This window comes from Pseudorca crassidens, chromosome 5 (genome assembly GCF_039906515.1).
Source record: "Pseudorca crassidens isolate mPseCra1 chromosome 5, mPseCra1.hap1, whole genome shotgun sequence".
Taxonomy (NCBI): Eukaryota; Metazoa; Chordata; class Mammalia; order Artiodactyla; family Delphinidae; genus Pseudorca; species Pseudorca crassidens.
Window position 1 is genome coordinate 93624045 of NC_090300.1, and position 23740 is coordinate 93647784.

Here is a 23740-nt window from a genome sequence, read left to right on the forward strand (position 1 = left end):
CCAGCAATCCCACTACTGGGCATATACCCAGAGAAAACCATAATTCAAAAAGACACATGCACCCCACTGTTCACTGCAGCACTATTTACAATAGCCGGGTCATGGAAGCAACCTAAATGCCCATCGACAGATGAATGGATAAAGAAGGTGTGGTACATATATACAATGGAATATTACTCAGCCATAGAAAGGAATGAAATTGAGTCATTTGTAGACATGGATGGATCTAGAGACTGTCATACAGAGTGAAGTAAGTCAGAAAGAGAAAAACAAATATTGTATATTAACGCATATATGTGGAACCTAAAAAAATGGTACAGATGAACCAGTTTATAGGGCAGAAATTGAGACACAGATGTAGAGAACCAACATATGGACACCAAGGGGGGAAAGCGGTGGGGGGTGGGGATGTTGATGTGATGAACTGGGCGATTGGGATTGACATGTATACACTGATGTGGATAAAACTGATGACTAATAAGAACCTGCTGTATAAAAAAAAATTAAATAAATTTTAAAAATTAAAAAAAATAGAACATGCTGAATTTACTTGTTTTAAAATCAAAAGGATATTGAACTTTAATGGGAGTAGGTCATAGGATTTTTGTTTATATAAAGTATGCTGACTATAGAATAGTGGAATTTAAGGAAAGAAAAGTGTTCTCTCTTTGAAAGAAATAAAGAATGGCTGATGTTCTTTCTTTGATTTCTTTGAAATCATGTATTCCATTGCCTTCATTTTACAAATGAGAAAATCAAGGCTCAGAGCATCTGAGTGATTTGCCAATGACCACTCAGTATATTAGCAGCAAGGGAGGAATGCAGTTCTCTCTAAGCAGTGCTGAGCTGTTTCCACAACACCATATAGATATATTTTGGATAACCAATAATCTCACCATTATTCAGATTAGATATTATCCTTTAATATGTCCTATCATTTCAGAGGAAAGACGTTAGTGATACTTTTATGTGATCAGAGAAGATTTTACTGAGGAAGAAGGCCTTTAGTTTGTCAATAAAAAATTGCATAGCAAGTGAATAAGCAGAAGGATGAAGAAGGGATTTTAGAACCCAGAGGTGATAGTTTGGCAAAGTGAAAAGCAGAAGTAGCAGGAGATAATCCTGGGACCTGAGGATACTGACTAGTTGGAGGTATTGGGGCAGCAAAATTGGGTGAGAGGTTGGGACCAACGATCAAAGCTCTAGGAAAGCCAGGCAAGTAGTTGAACTTAGTGCCAGAACTTAATTGAACTTAATGTCAGAGTGCAGGGCCAGCACCAGTGATATGCTGGGGACCAGCTCAAACCAACTATGAGCTGATTATATGTTTTTCCTCCCAACTTGGAGGTTAGTAACATCATAGAAGCAGCTTGAAACCGGTCATGGTGGGAGTATTTACACTGTGGAAATCAGCAAACACTACCCAGAAATGTTTTTCTTCCTGGAGAGCCAGTGTAGTGGCATATCTAGGCAAAATGTAAGTCTGTGTTCTAGTAGCTGGACTAGACAATGCAGAAGGAAGGAGAATTGAGAGGAGGATTGCGGGCATGGAAACCTCCATCACCCTGTCTGTTGAGAAGCTTTAGAGGCATGTTCTCCCTCTAGTTTTCACAGTAAATATTAAGTACATGTCCATGACTCCTTAATTTGTGGAACACAGAGATCCTGATTCATATCATTCAATCTGGTGCCATACCTAGCATTCTGAATTTGGCTCAATTCCAAAGTGCTTCTGGTAGGATGAGAATGAGCAACCCCATTAGGAAAAGAATAAGCTAAGAAAAAGAGAGTCTAAACACTGAAAATAATTCTGTGTTGCATTAAACTCTAACATCTGCCATGCCTAAGGCAAGATAAGATTTCTATTAAAAATTACTGTTGTATTTACTCCAGTCATACAGAAGGCTCCCAGCAAACTTCACATCATGATTTTCATCACCACCATCAGCACATCAGCAGCAGCAGCAGCAGCAGCAGCGGAACGCTCATTTATTGAGCACTTACCCTAAGCCAAGCCCTATTCTAGCAATCCAATCATTATTTTGTTAAGTGGTTACCATGTGCCAGGCTTGTGCTAAATTAGTGGTTCTTGGTTTTCTTGGTCTCAGGACCCCTTTACACTCTTAGAAATTGTTTAAGGCCTCAAAGAAACTTTGATTATGTGAGCTATAGCCATTGATATTTACTGTATTAAAAAGTACATTAAAATGTGTATTTATTAATTCTCTTAACAGTAATAATATAAATCCATTACATGTTAACATAAAACATTTTAATGTGAAAAACTATTTTTTCCAAAGCAAAATGAAGTTAGTGAGAAGAGAGTCATTGTTTTATAATCTTGCAAATCTCTTTAATAGAAGGCAGCTGGATTTTCTCATGTCTGCTTCCTCATTCTATCTACTGCAATATCTCTCACCATCTAGTTTCTGGAAAATTCCATTCTGCACTCATGTAAGAATGAGATAAAAACGGCAAATAGTGTCCTAGTATTTTTACTAAAATAGTTTTGACCTCATGACCCCACCCTGCCAGAGTCTTGGGGATCCCTTAGGAGTCCCCAGACCATGCTTTAAAAACTTCTGTACTGAACTGGATATGTAAGAGTGGAGTCAAATTTCTCTCACCCTCACAGAACTTACATTGCAAGTCTCATTCTCTTATATGCCTTATTTAAGCTCACAACAACCCTATGAAATGGTTGCTTTATTGCTTCCATGTCCCACATGAGGAAACTGAGGACCAGAGAAAATATAATATTGAGGTACTATTGGCAGAATTCAAAATGGCAGAGCTGGTACTCGATCCAGAGATGATGCTCGTATCTACTACATATCCTGCTTCCTAAAGCACGACACAAAGAATGAATTTCTTACCCACTTTTCAAAGGTTCCACCTAGGTAAGAAAGTGTAATCATCTTTTGAAGAGATCCTTTACAAGACAACTCCCAATCCAGGGTATTCTGTCACAACTGAAAGTATTATCCCAAGGCAGGCCTTTCTTTTTTGGAATGATAGCAAGCGGTTGGGATGGCTGATGTACTCTCAGAATTTGGAAGTGGAGGATAAGAATGTGTATGGGAGACCTGGCCGGGAAACTGCAGTCTTCGAACCGAGCCCAGCTGTAGTGAGAGTTAAAAAATGAAAAGGTTGTTTATTGTTTCCAGTTAGCCAGAACAGTGAGCTGCCATGGCCCACAGGACTCTCTACTTCCCCAAAGATTCATTCCTGGCTGCAGAGATATGGTGACACAGGTTAATAGCTTTTCTCTGCTGAGATCAGACAATAGATCTGAGTGCTACCTATCACCGTACTTACGGGGAGTAATGAATTATAGACATCATTATTGTCAGATGACCCAGTGATGAAACAGAAAATAACTGTGACATCATCGTAATTTATTGAAAAATTCTCAGGAGTTTTATAAATAAAACTCTCTTTACATATAATTTCTACTACCTCAGTACCATGCAATGAGCTTCTTAGGTATAACTACCATAGAATTCTTTCAAGAATTACAAGGTCTGTGAGACTTCCTTGGTGGTGCAGTGATCCTGCCAATGCAGGGGACTCTTGTTCAATCCCTGGTCCAGGAAGATCCCACATGCCGCAGAGCAACTAAGCCCATGTGCCACAACTACTGAGCCTGCATGCCACAACTACTGAAGCCCACGCACCTAGAGCCTATGCTCTGCAACAGGAGAAGCCACCGCAATGAGAAGCCCATGCACTGCAATGAAGAGTAGCCCCTCTCACTGCAATCAGAGAAAGCCCACGCGCAGCAACAAAGACCCAATGCAGCCAAAATAAAGAAAATTAATTAATTCAAAAAAACCTAAACCTTCAATGGCTCTCATTACATGCAACATGAAGTCTGAAAAGTCTTTGGTGATTTGCCTCTGACTCATTTTTTCCAGCCTCTCTCATCCTTGGCCACTCCTCCAAGAGCGCTGTTGTCATTCTACAGTGATGTTGCTTTCTCTTGCACAGGCTGGAAGGTCCAATCCCTAATTTTCACCCCATAATCTCCTTACCTATCTTCAAGACTTAATTTAGGGAGCACATTTTCTCTAAAGCTTACATCAGTTACCAAAGCTGAGTTTATTTATTCATTTAACAGGGAATTCATTGAGTGCCTATGTTATGCCAGAAACTGCTCTAGGGGTTGGGGGTGCTGCTGTCATCAAGGTAGAGACCAAATTCTTATTCTCAATATTACAGAATAGTGGTGGGGAAATGGGTAGATGAAGGGACTTTCATATAATAAAGGAATGTGTACTAATAAGTAAATTATAAGTAAATAAATAAACAAGAGCAAAAAAATAAATAAGAGGATTTCATATGATGCTACAAAAAATAATAAGAAATAAAAAGGCAATATAACAGAGACTAGGGGAGAGTTAAGTGTGGCAGTGTGTTAGACAGAACTATGAGACCCCAAAGATGTCCACACTGTAACCCTGGGAATCTGTGATCATGTTATTTTACATGGCAAAAGGGATGTTACAGATGTGATTAAGATTAAGAACGTTGATATGGGGAGATTATGCTGGATTATTCAGGTGCATCCAGTCTAATCACAAGTCCTTAAAAAAGGAGAACATTTCCCAGCTCTGGTCAAAGTGTGAGGGGAGAAGAGAAAGAGAGAGAGAATGATGATTAATAAAGGCGGAAAGGATGCAACATTGTTGGCTTTTGGGGTTTTTTAAAAAATAATTTATTTATTTATTTTTGGCTGTTGGGTCTTCGTTTCTGTGCGAGGGCTTTCTCCAGTTGCGGCGAGCGGGGGCCACTCTTCATCACGGTGCGCAGGCCTCTCACTGTCGTGGCCTCTCCCATTGCGGATCACAGGCTCCGGACGCGCAGGCTCAGCGGCCATGGCTCATGGGCCCAGCCACTCCGCGGCATGTGGGATCTTCCCGGACCAGGGCACGAACCCATGTCCCCTGCATTGGCAGGCGGATTCTTAACCACTGTGCCACCAGGGAAGACCCAACACTGCTGGTTTTGAGCATGGAAGAAAGGGACCATGAGCCAAGGATTTCCTAGAATCTGGGAAAGACAAGGAAACAGATTCTCACCAAGGTTGTTCCGAAAGAAACACAGCCCTGCTGATATTTGACACCTGTGAGATGGGTGTTGGACTTCTGACCTACTGAACTGTAAGATTATAAATTCATATTGTTGGAATATTACCCAGCCATAAAAAGAAAGAAACTGAGTTATCACTTTATTATTTGTAGTGAGGTGGATGGACCTAGAGTCTGTCATACAGAGTGAAGTCAGTCAGAAAGAGAAAACAATACCGTATGCTCACACATATATATGGAGTCTAAAAAAAAAAAATGGTTCTGAAGAACCTAAGGGCAGGACAGGAATAAAGACGCAGATGTAGAGAATGGACTTGAGGACATGGGGAGGGGGGAAGGTAAGCTGAGATGAAGTGAGAGAGTAGCATGGACATATATGCACTACCAAATGTAAAATAGATAGCCAGTGGGAAGCAGCTGCATAGCACAGGGAGATCAGCTCGGTGCTTTGTGACCACCTAGAGGAGTGGGATAGGTAGGGTGGGAGGGAGACGCAAGAAGGAGGAGATATGGGAATATATGTATATGTATAGCTGATTCACTTTGTTATACAGCAGAAACTAACACACCATTGTAAAGCAATTATACTGCAATAAAGATGTTAAAAAATAAATTCATATTGCTGAAGCCACTACGTCTGTAAACTGACGCAGTTAGCTACTTAAGACCAGTTGGTCAGGGCTGCTTTCACTGAGGAGGAACACTTGACCTGAGATCTAAATGATAAGAAGAAGCCAACGTTGTGAACCTCATGGGAAAAAGAATCCAGGCAGAGGGAAGTGTAAGTCTCTGAGGTTGGAGCAGACTTGGCATGATTTACAATAATGGTGAAGGCCAGTGTGACTGGAACATGTCATGAGTGGGAGCCCAGGATGAGATCAGAGGTACAGGCAGACACCAGGCCATTGAGAGCCTTTTGCTGCTATAACTACCACTGTGGCACTTTCATCACCCCAGCTTACACATAAGGAGACCCCTCATTACAGTTGAGTCCCTTGAGATTCTTAACAGCAGGGGCTGCTCCCATTCATCTTTGACACTCAACACAAAGTAGTTATAGTGGTTCAAACATAGCAAGTCACACATGTATAGCTGTGGGGTCACTGTTTGAGATTCTTTAGAAAAACAGAACAATAGTAAGATTAATCTCTGTTGTTTTGGAAATACCCACACTTGGGAGCTCCCTGAGTTTTAATTTCTTCCTGCTTGTCATCATTTGGGTAACCATTTTATGGTACATTAAGGGAAAATGATCTATGTTGGTCTGTGAACTAAAAAGCAGAAATTCAGGTGATAAAATTGTTGACTGGGGTCCTTAGCGGAAATGTTTTCAACACTGTTATCATAATCAGGTATATTTATAGCTTAAAAAAGAAAGTATCCCTTGTGTGTTTATGAGATGCAGAATTTTCCTAATAGTTAAATCTGTTTTGGAAAACAAAGTGGAGATAACGTGCATTCCATTACTGCAAGCATGAATTTGTAGAAAGCCTGTTTTGTGCCAGAAACACATCTCGTGCAAGCCCTGCTCCACCCCACTGAGATCGGTGCACTTATCATTCCTGTTTCACAGATGGCAAACTCAGCCACAGCAGGGATAAGTGACATGACCAAGGAGACAATGCTAGCCAAGGAACCATGACCCCAGGCCTCTGGCTCCAGAGATTACATTCTTAAATACCAGACTACATCCTTCCCATCCCTCAAGGAAGAGGCAGAATTAGGAGTTAAACTTTAAGCCTCTCAGGAAAAATGTCAGAGAGCTGTGTATGGTAAATTTAAAGGTTTCTAAAATTTCAACTATACTACAAGTCATTGTTTTCCTCTCTGTAGTTACTGCCTGGATTAAAGATCATCAAAGAACCCCTTTTAAAATATACTTTTGATGGAGCAAAAGAGGGTAGGCCTAAGAAGGCATACCTTTCCTGAAACTGTCTGCTAAAAAATAATTAGCTTGTTTTCTAACATTATGATCATAAGGAGAAAATGCAGCTGCTTTTGTCACTGTGATGGATGACAAAATATTTTGAATTTAGATAATTTATTTTATTTTTACATTTGAACTGCCATCCAGGACAGTTCCAATTTGTGATGTAATCTCCAAAGATTTGTTTTTTGTCTCTAATTTGAAGGAGTCTGGCAATATCTCTGCTTCAGATGGGTAGTTTATATATTTAACCAGTCAATGCTAAATTACTTTCAATAAAATTAGTTCAGGCTGCCACTATCATTGAAGATTATATATATATATATATATATATATATATATATATATATATATATATATATTCTCTGCTGGTTCAGTTGCCTAAGATGTCCTAGATCAGTTTGAAGAAAATAAATAGAATAAGTAAAATCAACACATGAAAATAAATAACTTCATTTTTAATTTGTTCTATATGTACAGTACTCCCATTCATTAGTTATTCTATTTAAATTATAATGAATTGCCACAGGAGGATGGATGTCTTTTGAGATTGGGTCTGCTCTGTGGATGAAACTAAAGGCTAGAAATGAAAATAAAATGTTATTGAGTTCTCTTATTGATTCACTGGATAAATTATATTGCATCTTATTTGTTTGTCCGGCCACTGATACAAGAAGGTGTCTTAGTTCGTTTGTGCTGCTATAACAGAACACCATAAACAACGGAAATTTATTTCCCATAGTTCTGGAGCCTGGGAAGTTTAAAATCAAGGTGCCCGTAGATTTGGTGTCTGGTGAGAGCCTGCTTCTTGGATCCTAGATGGCCATCTTGCTGTGTCCTCACATAGCAGAAAGGGAAAGGGAGATCTCTGGGGTCTTTTTCATAAGGGCACTAATCCCATTCATGAAAGTTCCACTCTCTGACCTAATCACCTCAAAGTTCCCACCTCCAAACCCATTACATTGGGGATTAGAATACAACATATGAATTTTGGGGGAGTCACAAATGTTCAGTCTATAGCAAAAGGTAACAGGAAACTCTTGTGAATACTACTTACCTCCCTGATAGTCATCCTTCTTAACAGTACCAATTGATTCATCAAATTCTCACTGCATACCAGGCACTGTCCTGGATATTGGTGGAGTTGCAAATACAAATCTCATGTAAATCTTGATCTTAAAACACTTATACTACAATAGTGTAATAGTATAAATTTATACTATAATAATATTAGTTTAAATATATACTATAAGTATTAAATATAGTATCATAGAAAAGCTGTCATTATAGTGATGGCATATACATGTTATTCTTTTTTTTTTTTTTTTTTTCAGTACGTGGGCCTCTCACTGTTGTGACCTCTCCCATTGCGGAGCACAGGCTCCGGACGCGCAGGCTCAGTGGCCATGGCTCACGGGCCCAGCCGCTACGCGGCATGTGGGATCTTCCCAGACCAGGGCACGAACCCGTGTCTCCTGCATTGGCAGGCGGACTCTCAACCACTGCGCCACCAGGGAAGCCCTACATGTTATTCTTACGTGTCCTTTGAAACCTAAATCTAAAGCTATCTCCTCAGTGAAGCTTTCCCTGATGCCCCCAGGCTGAGTAAGCTCTCTATCCTCTGTGCACACATGATTTGTAAATTGAGTTTCAGTAATTCATCTGTATTAATACAGTGGATACTTATATCTCTTCCTGAATTTAAAGCTCTGTGGAGAAGGGAGTGTGTCTCAGTCCTCTTTGTACCTCTACCTTGACTAGGCCAAAGAAAGATGGCCATGGTGTTCGTTAAATAAGTAAATAAATGAATCAATAAAGGATGCAACATAGCAAGAGTATTTGAGGAGAGTAGAAGAAATAATAGGAGAGGGGCGAGATCATGGGGAGCTTTGAGTTCTGGGCAACAGAATTCAGGAGCAAAATTGTGATACAGTGAAAAGGGCATGAACTGTCATGAAACATTCGGCAAGGTAAGAATAATAGCTAACTTTTTTTTTTTAGAATAGCTGACTTTTATTGAGTGTTTATTTACATGCCAGGCAGTGTTCTAAGTGCTTTATGTATATCATTTTAAGTATTCCTCACATTAAGTAAGTCCAATTATTCCCATATTACAGAAGAGGAAACTGAGGCCCAGAGGGGTAATTAATTCCACAAGATGGCATAGCTAGCAATGGTGAAGCCAGTATTTAAATGTAGACATTCTAATTACTATTTTAGAACTACCTCTAGTTAGCTCTATCTGGGGAATATATCTAAGTATATAAACTGTCTAGTATAGTACACAGCAAAGTCTATGTCAATAAAAAACATGTTATTTCCTCCCCTCTTCATCAGTCAAAAGTTTTAAAACAACAGGTTTTTGAGCAGGATATATAACAATATTAGAACCATGCTTCTCATGAATTGCATTGAGGAAGGCTTGGAATTATTTCCTTGGACCAGTTTAGCATTGGAACATCCACTGGGAAACTATGAAACAGAATTACAGGAATACTAGAGGGTAGAGTGTCCAAGAGACCATTAAAAGGGTCAGTCTGATCTTTGGCATATTTGTTAACTGGTTCTATAAAAATACAGGAAAACTTAACAGATACTGTTTATGCAATAAGAGTGAAGTTGGTGAGCCTCAAATTTGCACTGAAGTCTCAGGGGAGTCTGAATTTAGTGGGAATATCATTATCAGTCACTTCCACTTAAATACTGTGCCTATTTAATCAATCAGACAAAGAGGGCAAATCAACATGGTTCCCTTTAGACCTTAAAATGAAAACCTTCTACTTAGAAGAATTCAGAGTCACCACAGCAGTTATGTTCTTAATGCTGCAGTAGAACATGTAAACACCCAACCATGGAGATCATGTAGAGGCTCAGGAAGTAAGTGAGGAAAAGTGTCATCTCTGATCCTCTCTAGTTTTCCTAATATTGTCCAGATTGCTTTAGTTTGTTCTGGTCTCTTAAAAATGTTGAAAGAGGGCTTCCCTGGTGGCGCAGTGGTTGAGAGTCCGCCTGCCGATGCAGGGGACATGGGTTCGTGCCCCGGTCCGGGAAGATCCCACATGCTCATGGGCTTGGGCCCATGAGCCATGGCCGCTGAGCCTGTGCGTCCGGAACCTGCGCTCCGCAACAGGAGAGGCCACGACAGTGAGCGGCCCGCGTCTCGGAAAAAAAAAAAAAAAAAATATTGAAAGAATCTTCAGTCTTTAAAAAGGCAGATTTTACATACAATTTATAAATTAGATACAGACAGAAAGGACTCCCCCACCCCTACCAAAAAAAAATCACTATGTCAATTCACATACCACTGGGAAAATAATCAGTTAGAGTGAGTCAGCCAGATAATTGGTACCTCAATATGATCAATATCTTTAAGCCCTGAATTCAGAGTTCTTGTAGTCTAAGGCAATTTTGTATGCAGATGCTAAATATATATTACCTGGGTTTTCTTAAATCCTATCTGTACAACTGAGTAGTCACCTCTTCCTGCTCAGCTATGTGGAAGTTAACTACTAGATTTCTACATAAATTATTTTAGGTGGACCTAGGTTGTCTCTGTTTTGTTTGTTCATTTTCTGACATCCTGTTAATTTCTAATAATTTCTTAAAATTGTTTAGACAAGAAACCGCCTTTCCATGCTTGTTTGATCAGATAACAACCTAATTGCAGAATCGCTTCTTAGTGTTATCTAAATCAAAATCAACTTGGCAGGTAACTTATAATTTCCCATTATTAGTGCCCCACAAGCCACCAAGCTTCTTTCTTGTGGTATACTGAATAAAATGAATGGATGAAAGTCTTTTTCTTTTTTTTTCCACCATATGTTGCTCCAATCACAGCTTGGTGAGTGTGTGTGTGAGTGTGTGTGTGTGAATATGTGTCGACAATCTAAATAACTTAAACTATGTTGTAGTAGTTAACTTTATGTGTCAACTCAGCTGGGCCACTCTGCCCAGATATGTGGTTAAACATAATTCTGGGTGTTTCAGCAAGGGTGTTTTTGGATGAGATTAACCCTTAAATTGGTGGACTTTGAGTAAAGCAGATTGCCCTCCATAATGTGGGTAGGCCTCATCCAATCAGTTGAAGGCCTGAATAGAACAACAGGCCGACCTCTTCTGAGCAAGAGGGAATTCTACCAGCACGTGGCCTGAGGACTTAGACTGCAAGATTGGCTCTTCCGTGATTTTCTAGCCCAATGGCCTTTAGACCTGAATTGCAACGTTGGTTCTTCTCTGGTCTCCAGTCTGCTAACCTACCCTGTAGTTTTGGATTTGCCAGCATCTGTAAACATGAGTCAATTCTTTAAAATAATTCTCTTTTTATTTATGTACACATTCTATTGATTCCACCTCTCTGGGAAACCCTGACCAGTACATAGGCTTTCTCTAATTTTTTATTAAACAATCAAAGAGTAGAACTTTGTGGTAGCAAAATGTATATTACTGTTGTCAAGTTTGTTTCTTAGTGCAAAACCAAATGATTCGTTTTCTTTCTCTTGTCTATTCAGTTGTGTTTTGATTTAAAAATCTACGTTTATATGTATTAGAGATGAATAACAGTTAACACAATAAATTACGTATTAGCCTCAAATTTCTCACTGAGAATACCTCTAAGGGATGGGATAAGAAATGCGGAATATTGAGCAGCTGCTGGTGCCCTTTTGGAGAAGAAAGTGCTGGGCCAACGTCTTTACAGTGCAGCTTCTTGGCATCTGATTTTTGTTGCTGAAAAAGTGCTTAAGACTGTTTTAAGACCACATAAGACCAACTATGGTCTTGTGGGGGATGTTTCTATTTACCAGAAGAAATCCCTGAAGAGACCAATTGACCTAGGTATACAGAGAAATAGACTTCTGAAGGCAAAAAGTCCACTTATCTGTGATTATGGGGGGCAGTCTTGGTGATTGGGTATATCATCTCTCAGTACTTCTCAAGCTAGAGTACTGAAGTATTCCATGGATATATGGGAAACTATAGGATAAATGTAGTCCAGTTTTCCATAGAGTCAATTTTTCAGCTTTATTGGAAAGATTAATAAAAGCACATGGCCAGTAAGTTTAAAATGTTATTTCTATCAGTTTTTTATAACTACAGAAAGTTTATTAGTGGTTACTAGGGGCTGGGGCATGGGGGGGTTGGGGAGTGACTGATAACGGGTGTGAGATTTCTTTAAAATTATTTCATAGTGAAGCAAACATAAATATATTACAGACCAGAATGCAAAACTTGCACAAATTTTACAAAATTGCTAAGGAAGACTTTACAGATACGTGGCTTCCAGTGGATTTCTAATCATCATGTTTCCCAGTATGAGTTAAGATTTGATTCTCTATTGCCCACAGCAATACAGCTTTTTTTTTTTTTTTTTACTTATTTACTTTTGGCTGCATTGGGTCTTCATTGCTGCATGTGGGCTTTCTCTAGTTGTGGCGAGAGGGGGCTACTCTTGGTTGTGGTGTACGGGCTTCTCGTTGCAGTGGCTTCTTTTGTTGTGGAGCACGGGATCTAGGCGCGCGGGTTTCAGTAGTTGTGGCGCACCGGCTTAGTTGCTCTGCAGCACGTGGGATCTTCCTGGACCAGGGCTCGAACCCGTGTCTCCTGCATTGGCAGGTGGATTCTTAACAACTGTGCCACCAGGGAAGTCTAGCAGTACAGCGTTGATTAAAAACAGTTTCAAAAATATGGTCTTGGAATAGACTGGCTTTAGGAAATGACAAGTATTGAAGAAAAGAGGAGAGGATGAGCTCCATTTGAGAGATCCCATTTCCTTCCTTGGATTAAAAGTGAACTAACTCTCCTAAAGAAGAGGTAATAGAAAGCCGGAGCTAAGAACAGAGAGGTTTTTTTTCTTTTTGGACAGACAGTTTTAATGACACAACTGTTTTGTTTTATAGTTCCTTTTCCCATGAAAGCCCCTTTTTGGTAAATGTTATTACTACAGTCTCTATTTTAGTTCTCATTTTAAGAGCTACCATTTATTGAGAACTTCTAATTCTAGGTCTATATGTGGGTTTTCGTATTTACTCCTTTCAACAGCTCCATGAGGCAGACATAATAAATAACCTAGTAGACGGTATGGATTTGCCCTCAGGTCTCCAAAGCTGGTTGTTTGGGTACATCGCCACTTTTTGTCTCCCTCTATTCTTGATATCCTGGTTTAACCAGCAAAGCACATTTACTGGGCAGTAGACATGTCAAGGGTGAAAGTATTCACATTCAGATAATACTGTGCTGTTGTTTTCAAAGCAGTCCATGTTTCATGAGCCTGCAACAAAAGGAAACTCAAGTCACGATCTCTGAGTATTTAGAACACATGTTGCATCAAGTATTCTGATTATCATGCAGGTATTCTCAAAAGACTGACAGAAATACAGTCGAAGAATAATACTGAGTAAGGTTTGGTTTTCACACTTTTAGTGACCTGTTTACTTCGGTGCTCAAATGTTTTGCAGTATGTGAGGGGCCACAGTATGAACAAATGTAGTAGGGTCTTGTTACATTATGGTATCTGTCAGTTGATTACAGCAATGGTCTACAATTATAGGCAGGAGTGTGCTTGAAAATTTCAATATTCCATAAAGAAGACACAGTCTACCAGCTTATGTAATTATTTAATTTGCTGAATAAACAAATGTCTTGTTTTAATACTTCTACATGATGCCTGTTGGAGAAAAACAGATATAAAACTAAATGCATTATTCAAGCTGGTGGTTTTCATCAACAAATGCTAAGCAGAAACTGATCCTAGTGGATGAGCTAAAACCCAGCCAAGCAGAATAAGGATAGGACCCAGGCCCCAGAAGAACAAAGACTTCAGTTTCTTTATGACATGATACAACCCTCATGCCTGATGATAGTGAGAGCCTGATACATGTGAAAAGAAAGAAAAATAAGTGAAGGAATTAATTAAATTATTAATTGTACATTTTTGTTTTCTAAGTTGCTAAATTGTAGAGGGAAATCATGAATAATTGAAATTCTCAGATAATTCAGCAGCTTCATTTGACCCGGAGTTTCAATGTCATCTTCCATCAAAAAGGTAAGCATGAAATAAAACTGGCTAATGAAAGTTTCTTCTTTGTTTCTCTTGGGGTGAGAATATAAGTAAGTAGGAAAATGTACAAGAAGCAAGCAAATGAAGGAATGACATTAAAGGCTTAGATAATTATCGTGGAGGAAAATTAGTTACTGAACAGCTAAGGGGGAACTGAAATGTGATAATGGTCCATCCATCTACCTACCCAAACATGTAATAATTAGTTCACTGAAACTTGAGAATAATGACCTTGATGGATAAGACAAGCACCTTACCTTTGTAGTCTAGCTAGGGAGATTGGGTACATACGACAAATAATTCCAGGGTGACATTTGAGAGCTATTCACATGTGAACAGCCTGCAAAGGGGAGAGAAAAAGGAAGGACAAATGCCTTCCTGGGAAGAAGGAAAAAGCTTCAGAAAGGAGGGACATTTGATCTTAGTCTTGAAAGAGGAGGTGGAATTTACCAGATGAAAGCCACTCCATGGGGAGGGAAAAGCAGGTATAGCTCAGGGCAGCTAGAGAGAAAAACTAGGAATTGGGCTGGTGGTATGTTAATGCCAGCTGAAACCATGCCTATTTAAAAAGAGAGATGGCGTGTATGTATAACTGAATCACTCTGTTGTACACCTGAAACTAACACAACATTGTTAATCAACTGTACTCCAATATAAAATAAAAAGTTTAAAAAATAAAAAAATTAAATTAAAAAAATAAAATAAAAAGAGAGATGGTGAAAGGCCATTTGTTTCTAATGCAAATACCTGATCAGTCAGTGTGTTTCCCCATGTATTCGGACTGTGATCTGGGTTCCAGTAATCCTGAAAATATATGTGTCTTTTCAGATGTAGGAACTGGTTTGATGGGTCCTCCAATAAAAATGGTGCTCCCAACGCTCCTGTAATTGAGTCCAAAAGCACAGCATCTCTTAAGGCAATGTTTTACATTTCAGTGTTTCCTCTTAAAGAAACTGTGTCCTTTTAAAGCAGCTGTGGTCTTTGGGAGGATGGACAACTGAGAAGGAAACTCTGGAAAAGCTATGCCCTGGGGGAGAAGGCTGCTCCTCACTCCTGTGGCATCATTGTACTGCCACAACCCTATGTGACCTGCATATCGTACAGCATGAAAACCAGTGCTGTGTGGTGGTGGAGAAGATTTTCAGAGTTTCTGTTCATGCATGGGAGCCTGCAGACTTAAATTCAAATTTCAGCTCTGTCACTTTTTTAGGCAAGTTGCTTAGTTTCTCTGAGCTCTAGATTTCTTGTCTGTAAAGGGTACAATAATAACACAGTAAGACAATAACAGCCTTACTATAAGGATTGGATACATTAATACATATAAACAACTTGGTTCAAACCTGGAAGTCTATAATCTTATTCTTGCTTTCCTAGCCTTCCAAAATAGAACATATCTTTCATTTTGAAGTAGACTGACCCAAATCTGACACTGTAGTTAAAATTGTTAACATTGATAGAGCCTTCTTTAAATCAAACAGGCCTGCATTTTCTATCTTCTTCCCACTCTAGAATTAAGAAAAAAAATAATTTTTAAAACCCATACTTCTTTAGGATCTTGAAATTTTAACAGTCTATATTGTGCTTTCATTCTTTAAAAAACTGCAATCATGTTCAGAGTTGTAACTTGAATCAATATAAAGCAAGAACATATTCTTGACTTATTCATGATAACAATATAATCTGTTCATTTCTTGTGATAAAGAAGCATTTATTAAGAATCTAATTGTAAGTAATGTTACATTAGACACTCTACATCTTCATCATTAACAAGCCTTCATTGACCAATAATCTATAGATCAGGGTTACAGTGAGTTTTCTATACGATATGAAACCTCTCTTCTATAGGAGAGGGGATGAAGGGTCTAAGATACAAAATAAAACAAGGCAACACAGGATTTGATTGTGCTAAGGGAACTTAGGAGAAGGTGTTGATATGAAGCATTGGAGCACTGGAGCACAAGCAGACATTTTCATGGTCAGGGAAATTGCTTAGCCTATTCCTTGAAGAAAAGAATATATTTAGCATAATGGGAGAAGGGGCAAGTCTTTTAATTTGAAGCTGAAAGAATGATGTGAACAAAGGTATGACATTAGGAATCTAAAGACCAATGTCTGAAAACAATGGTTAGAGGTGGCTGGATTAGAGTTTTAAATAAATAAAGAAATAAGTTAACACTTATTGAGCATTATGCTGAATGTTCTACCTGAATTACCTTATTTAATACTCACAACAAACCTAAGAAGTGGTACTGTCTACTTTATTATGTAGACAAGGAAACTAAGGCACAGAAAAGTTACATAATATGTTCAAGGCTACAGAGCTAGTGGGAAGGGGAGATGGAATTCTCTCTTCAGAGCCACTGCACTATATTATTACTAAGAGAGAGGAATGCTTGGGGCCAGATAACAGTAACAATAATTCTAAAAATATCTTGTATTTACAGAAAAAAGGAAATAATCATTCTTTACACATTCCTTATGATCTCATGCTTTTCCAAGCTTGGCCTTGAGCTCTAAGCAGCATTCTCGTTATCAGCTCTAGTATTTCTACTTTAATTTGTCAATCTAGTCAGCTCTAGTTCTAAACAGATATTGAAAATGACAGCCTCTCTGGATATTATACATCAATCAAGCTGCCTCTGAGTGCAAAACACTGTACTACTAATGGAGGATTGAAAAATGAGTCAGGGGACTTCCCTCGTGGTGCAGTGGTTAAGAATCCGCCTGCCAATGCAGGGGACACGGGTTCAAGCCGTGGTTCGGGAAGATCCCACATGCTGCGGAGCAGCTAAGCCTGTGCACCACAACTACTGGGCCTGCGTGCCACAACTACTGAAGCCCGCGGACCTAGAGTCCATGTTCCGCAACAAGAGAAGCCACTGTAATGAGAAGCCCGTGCGCCACAATGAAGAGTAGCCCCCATTCGCCGCAACTAGAGAAAGCCTAAATGCAGCAACAAAGACCCAATGCAGCCAAAAATAAATAAGGAAATAAATAAATTTTTTTAAAAAAGAACAAAGGAGAATGACTCAGATGTATTGTCCATTTATAAAATGTTAGCAATTTTATTTATTCAATGATTTAAAAATAAAAAGCCAATGTCAACTTCAGAAGATAATAGTAACAGATGCCAGAAGTAATACTGACCCGCTGTTAGGTAATCTAATCAATATAATCAAACTAGCATGTCTGTGGAAGCTATCCTCTAAGATGACCCCCAAAGATCACCGCCTCCTAGTATTCCTATCCTGGGTTGTCCCCTCTTTCACTTAGTAGGGTTGACATGTATAACCACAGGATAGTGAGGCAATGACAGTGTGTGATTTCTGTGGCTAAGACATAAAAGACATTACAGCTCCTGCCGTGCCCCGCTCTTGGATCACTTGCTCTAAAGGCAGTCAGCTGCCATGTGTGAGGGCACTCAAGCAGCCCTGAGGGAGAGACCCCCATGTCAAAGAACTGAAGTGTCCCACCAACAGTCATGTAAGTGAACCACCTGGGAATCTGATGCTTTTGCTCCAGTCAAACCTAAAGAAGACTACAGCCCCCATTAATGTCTTTACTGCAACCTCATGAGAGACCCTAAGTCAGAACCTAAGACACTTCCAAATTGCTGACCCTTAGAGACTGTGAAATAGTAAGTGTTTATTGTTTTAAGCTGCTAAGGTATGGGGAAATTAGTTATGCTGTAGTAGATAACTAATGCAATGCATTATAAGCACTAACAAATGTCAAGGTAAATTGTTAATCACCAGAGTTGAGACTAGGATGAAGTGAGGTCAGTACGGCATAAAATATAAGAAGGAATTAACTCACATAGAAAATGAACTTATGGTTACCAAAGGGGATAGCAGGGGAGATGGAGGGGCAGAGAGATAAAACAACAAGGACCTACTGTTTAGCACAGGAAACTCTACTCAGTAGCTTGTAATAACCTATAATGGAAAAGAATCTGAAAAAGAACATATATATGTATAACTGAATCACTTTGCTGTACACTTGAAACTAATGCAACATTGTAAATGTACCTCAATTAAAAAAATACAAAAAAAGAAGGAATTAACTCTTAAGGTTATACAAATTTTGTGCCATAAGACCTCCACTTGCCTCACCCTACTTCCTACTCTGAAAATCATCATTGCATGGAAAGACAAACAATAAATAATCCTTGCCACTAAGGAACTCACATTATATTCAGAGTTTTAAAATAATTATAAAAAGATATATTGTGACTAGGTATCTGAAGGGGGAGTGATTAATTCCAATATTGGCAGGAAGACCTCACAGAGAAGTTGGTTCTGAGTTAACCTTCAAAGGATGTAAAGTTTCCACAGCCAGGAGGAAGGGAGTGGAAGCAAAAAGCATACATGTCAGGCTGAAGAAGCTTGGAGAGCCGAGGAACAGAGGATCAGAGTAAGGCACATGTTCAATGACCCTCGCTTTGCCAATGTGATTGAAAGGTAGGGTTGTTTGTGGTGTAGATGTGTCAGAGATAATGTTGGAAAGATAAGCTGGAGCTCCATTTGGAAGGATTATTGCCATCATACCAAGGAGTTTGGACTTTATAAATAATTATCATTTCTGAACAAGAAAAATGATAGGATAGATATACTTTCAAAATTGTTTTATTGTGATAAAATATACATAACATAAAACTTACCATTTGAACCATTTTTCTGGGGTTTTATCTTGTTCCTTCATCTGGTACATAGCCCTCTGCCTTTTCATCTTGTCTATCTTTCTATGAATGTGGTTTTTGTTCCACAGGCTGCAGGACTGTAGTTCTTCTTGCTTCTCTGAACCATTTTTTTTTTTTTTTTTTTTTTGCGGTACGCGGGCCTCTCACTGTCGTGGCCTCTCCCGTTGCGGAGCACAGGCTCCGGACGCGCAGGCTCAGTGGCCATGGCTCACGGGCCCAGCCGCTCTGCGGCATGTGGGATCTTCCCAGACCGGGGCACAAACCTGTGTCCCCTGCATCGGCAGGCGGACTCTCAACCACTGCGCCACCAGGAAAGCCCTGAACCATTTTTTATTGTACAATTCAATGGCATCAAATGTATTCACAGTGCTATGCAACCATCACCACTACCTCCAGACTTCATCATCCCCTGTAGAAACTCTGTACCCTTTAAACAATAACTCCCGTTACCCTCTCCCCCAGGCCCTTGTAACCACCATTTACTTTCTGTCTCTATGAATTTGCTTATTCTAGGTACCACAAGTAAGAGGAGCCATGCAACCTTTATCCTTTTGTGTCTGACTTACTTCACTTAGCATAACATCTTCAAGGTTTACCCATGTTGTAGCATAGGCCAGCGTTTCATTCCTTTCTAAGGCTGAATAATATTGTGTATGTATATGCCAACATTTTGTTTATCTATTCACAGGTTAACCTTTGCAAAGACCTTTGTCAGTGTTGTGGAGGACAGGTGGTAAAAGGAAGAGAGCAGAGTGAGAGATACAAAGTCGGATGCTCTTCGAATAGTCCAGATGAGAGATTAGTAGGACCAGAATCAGGTAAGTGACAGCAGGAATGGGAAGACAGGCTTGATTTGGAGAGAACAGGAAACTCTCATTCATTTGGGCTGATTTCTGTGGATGAACCAGCATCAAAACTTTGGTTTTACCTGGGATGTGTTAATAGGCGGCTTTTCAAATTTCTCTTCATTCTTTTTGAAGAAAATGTGTCAGTTACAGTGTTACATGTTTAATGTAGATTTGTTCTGTTAAAAAAAGGGAAACAAAGGTAGTGGCTAGGGAAGTAGACCCAATACCATCAATATCTAATAAATATTTCTAAAAAAACTATGTTTAGAATATAATTTACAGCCACATAAGAAATTACAGTAATTGCTTAAAATAGTGTTACTTGGAATCATCCAAAAGTAAAACCAATATTCTGTACCATAATTATCCTGGTGCATTGTACAATAACTAAGAAAAAAATGCTATTCATAAATCTTAGCAGAGAGGCATGCTTTAAAATATAAGCCATAGGGGCTTCCCTGGTGGCGCAGTGGTTGGGAGTCCGCCTGCCGATGCAGGGGACACGGGTTCGTGCCCCGGTCCAGGAGGATCCCACATGCCGCGGAGCGGCTAGGCCTGTGAGCCATGGCCGCTGAGCCTGCGCGTCCGGAGCCTGTGCTCTGCAACGGGAGAGGCCACAGCAGTGAGAGGCCCGTGTACCGCAAAAAAAAAAAAAAAAGCCATAGCTATTTTAAGCTCTAATAATTCTGTCTTTTGTAAATCTTCCGTCTCTTTGCTCATGGAAAATGTTCCATCTCTTCTTCCCCCCACCTCCCAGAACAAATTTTCTACCTCAGCATTATGCACCCAACAGGCACCCAATAAATATTAATTGGTGGTGATAACATCACCCATGAGAGAGACAGAAAGCAGTATTTATTATCTTACTTCACAAATGAGAAAATTGATACACGGAGATGAAATGACTCACTCGAGGTCACATAGTAAGTCAGTGGCAGGGCTGGAAATAAAATGGAAGTAATATAGAAGGGCATGCTATTATCCTCTCTGCTTGAGAAATTTCCCCTCCCTTTTTCATTCTGCCTGATCAACCTTGAAAGTTAGTGAGAGCAAGATGAGAGTTTTGTGTTTGTAAGCCTAGATAATACTGCTGGGGATTGAAACTGAACCCTGAGTTTTATTATTCTTTCGGTTTTTAAATATGTGTATGTGTGTGTGTGTGTGTGTGTGTGTGTGTGTGTGTGTGTGTGTGTTAATGTAGGCAGTATCAGCCAGGTTAGTTTTAAACTTTATAATCATAAGCTGTAAAAATAATCTTCCTCTCTTCCTTTCCAACTCCCTATATACCCTCCTTGCTTTCATGCTGTATCACAGTCAGTTGTAATAGGACCTGTCAAGCTTCGTCCTATTATCTAAACAATTCTGGAATATCCTCTGCAGAAAAGTCTGTATGGCAGAAATAAGGCAGACACTTAAGAGTGTGGAGAGATTTGAGATCACAGCTCTCCCCATGCAAGCCCAGAAGGATCAGAGATCCAGAGTCACTTGTTACTCCTGCATCTCCATTTTATGCTCTGCAAAACAAGGCTGGATCATATGATCTCTTTCAGCTCTAATATTTTGAACTGGAATATATTCATAACAAATAGGTCCTTAACTGAAAATTTCTTTCACTGTATGGTATTATATCATTGGAAGCATACAGAATATGCTAAGTGGGCACAGCCCCTACTACTTTCAAGGAATTTACATGCTGAGACTTATTTCTGTCTGAACTGAGACAGAAATAAGTGAAAGGGAAGTCAAAATAGACTTGGCCAATAATTAAAGCAAAACAAATAAAAATGTATTCTCATTAGGCACAAAGAGATGAGTGCCCATCACGGGCTGATAGGCAATGTGGAAGTAAGGGAAGCTATATAATTAGAAGTGGAAAGACTTCCTATGTTGCCATTGCCCAGGGGAGGTTGAAAAAGAGTCTTTAAATTTGATAATGGGGAAATGACTGAATAGTCTATATACTATGCTCATGACCATGAAATGGTCTATATATTATACTCATAACTGTTCCTACTTATGGTAAGAACCTACACACTGAAAAGATCAGAAAGCCTGATGTGCAACTTAAGACGCAGAATGAAAGGGCAGAGTCTGATGGCAGATTCCTTTTTCTCCCATGCAGAGGGGTCTCATTTAGAGCTCCCTCTTGGTAAATCCAAGAAACATAACTTGGCATGTCCAGCTCATTCTTCCTTTTTCTTCTTGAGAGTGAGCTGCCCTTTCTCAGAACTTGCTGTTCTGGTTCTGCAACCTGAAATCGTATATAAAATTCGCCCAATTCTGGGGTCCCGTCACCTGGCCCTGTACGTACTTGTACTATGCTACATTTTCCTAGTTAGCCTCTCAGTGATAAAGGAAATGGGTTGCTTTACATAATCAACTCTGGTTTATTTCTCAACTTGACTCAGGACTCAGAAGGGGAGCGTTGTGTGTCAGAAGGTGTCAGAGAATCCAACAGGTGTGTTGTCACAGAGCCTCACTAAGAAACAGGGAAAAAAAAAAATTAAAAAAAGAGCATAGACCAGGGCTCTCAACTAGCAGGAGCTTGTCATCCCTGGATGGCTGCAGCTGTAAACTCCTTCCCTCATGTAACCTTCAATGTCTATGAAGGATTCGATGGGGACAAAAGACACTAGAAGTCTGGTAGATTCACAGGATAGGCTGTCATCTAGCTATTTCCCTTAGGTGCTGGGTGATATTGAAGTTTGTAGTGGAGCTGGAGATTAGCAGTACAGTCCTGCCACAAGCTCAAAAATACTTAGGAATGGGATTCTGCAAGTAAAGCACTTAGCACTCAGTATAAGCAAGTAAAGAATAATATTTTTTTATTTACTATTTTGTTGGACTGAGTCTCCGTACCTGTCCTTAACATGTTTATGTCTTTAAAAAAAGATGAAATAAGTGCCCAGGCAATTATGTGTGCTTATAAATTAAGTACTAAAATAAAGTATAAATGGTCACTAGTAATTAAGTACAAAAAAAGGATGGGGAGTAAAGGATATACAGATGTCTTGGAAATATGATAAAATTTTCAAAGATCTCTCTAATTGTAGGAGAAATTTTATAATTTTGTGAGAGATTAAAATACGCATGTTTAGGTTCATATTTTTTGGACTTGAATATTCTCTGTGTTGTAAAGAATTTTCTTTACAAATAACGAAATTGTTATTTTTTTCCTTCCCACTCTAAACTTTAGTCACTGACACAAAACTTTGTGGCAGAAGATTAAAGAGTTGTATTTTAGTATAATAGATTCTCTCACTTGGCTGAAATTCACATAAGGTTGAGAGAGAGAGAGGAGAAATTTGGATTGTGAGAGAAAAACTGTGAAGAAGAAAAAAAAGGATGAAGGAGAATAGAGAAATCAAGAAAAGAAATCAAAGGAAGGAGAGACGGAAGAAGGGAGGTTACAAAGGTTACAAACGGTGAAAAGCCATGGGGAAAGGGGCAGGGCAAATAGGGGAAGTACAGGCAGAAAACAATGAGGGTTGATGGAAGCAAACTGGAAAAAAAGAGGTGCTGAACTACAAGACCAGCTTACAAATCCCCATGATTTTATTAAACTGTCTGTTAAAACACTTCGAAACTGAACTTTTAACTCAGGAACTTTGGCTTTATTGACGTTACCATTGGCTTTGGCTTTATTGACGTTACCATTGCCACTGTGTCGAGTACTTTGAAAAGCAAACAGAAACTGGTATTACCTGAGTTTAACTTCAATCTGTTTTAACCCGCTCTCAGTGCACTAACATACACCCACATACGTGCTCACACACATGGCATTGGCACGTCTTTTATTTGTTCTGAATATTATTTGACCCTGGCACGTCTTTTATTAGTTCTGAATTTTGTGGACAGAGACATCTGTGACTCACAAAAGGCAGCATTTTATATGATTCAATCAGTGGTGACCCCTTCTGTGTCACTGCCTATGTGTGTGTGGATGGGATTCCCAACTCTAGAGCCATGACCAATGGTGGCACGTGGGTAGGAAAACAGTTTTTCTACAACATCAAGAGTGCTCAATGAACCTAGTCACGGGCAGTGGCATTTTTTCTCCCACCAGGTTATTTTCCAGTTTACTCTCACTACCCACCTCTTTGACAGCATCAATCAATCTTA

At 39.4% G+C, this 23740-nt stretch overlaps 1 protein-coding gene across 1 annotated transcript in view; it reads left to right on the forward strand.

Annotated features, from left to right (window-relative positions):
• Positions 1-23740, forward strand: part of MORC1 (MORC family CW-type zinc finger 1) — a 350504-nt gene that overhangs the window by 126159 nt on the left and 200605 nt on the right. The window contains exon 5 of the mRNA XM_067738944.1: positions 19459-19588. The gene's annotated coding sequence lies outside the window, so the exon portion shown is untranslated. The remainder of the gene's footprint in view (positions 1-19458; positions 19589-23740) is intronic.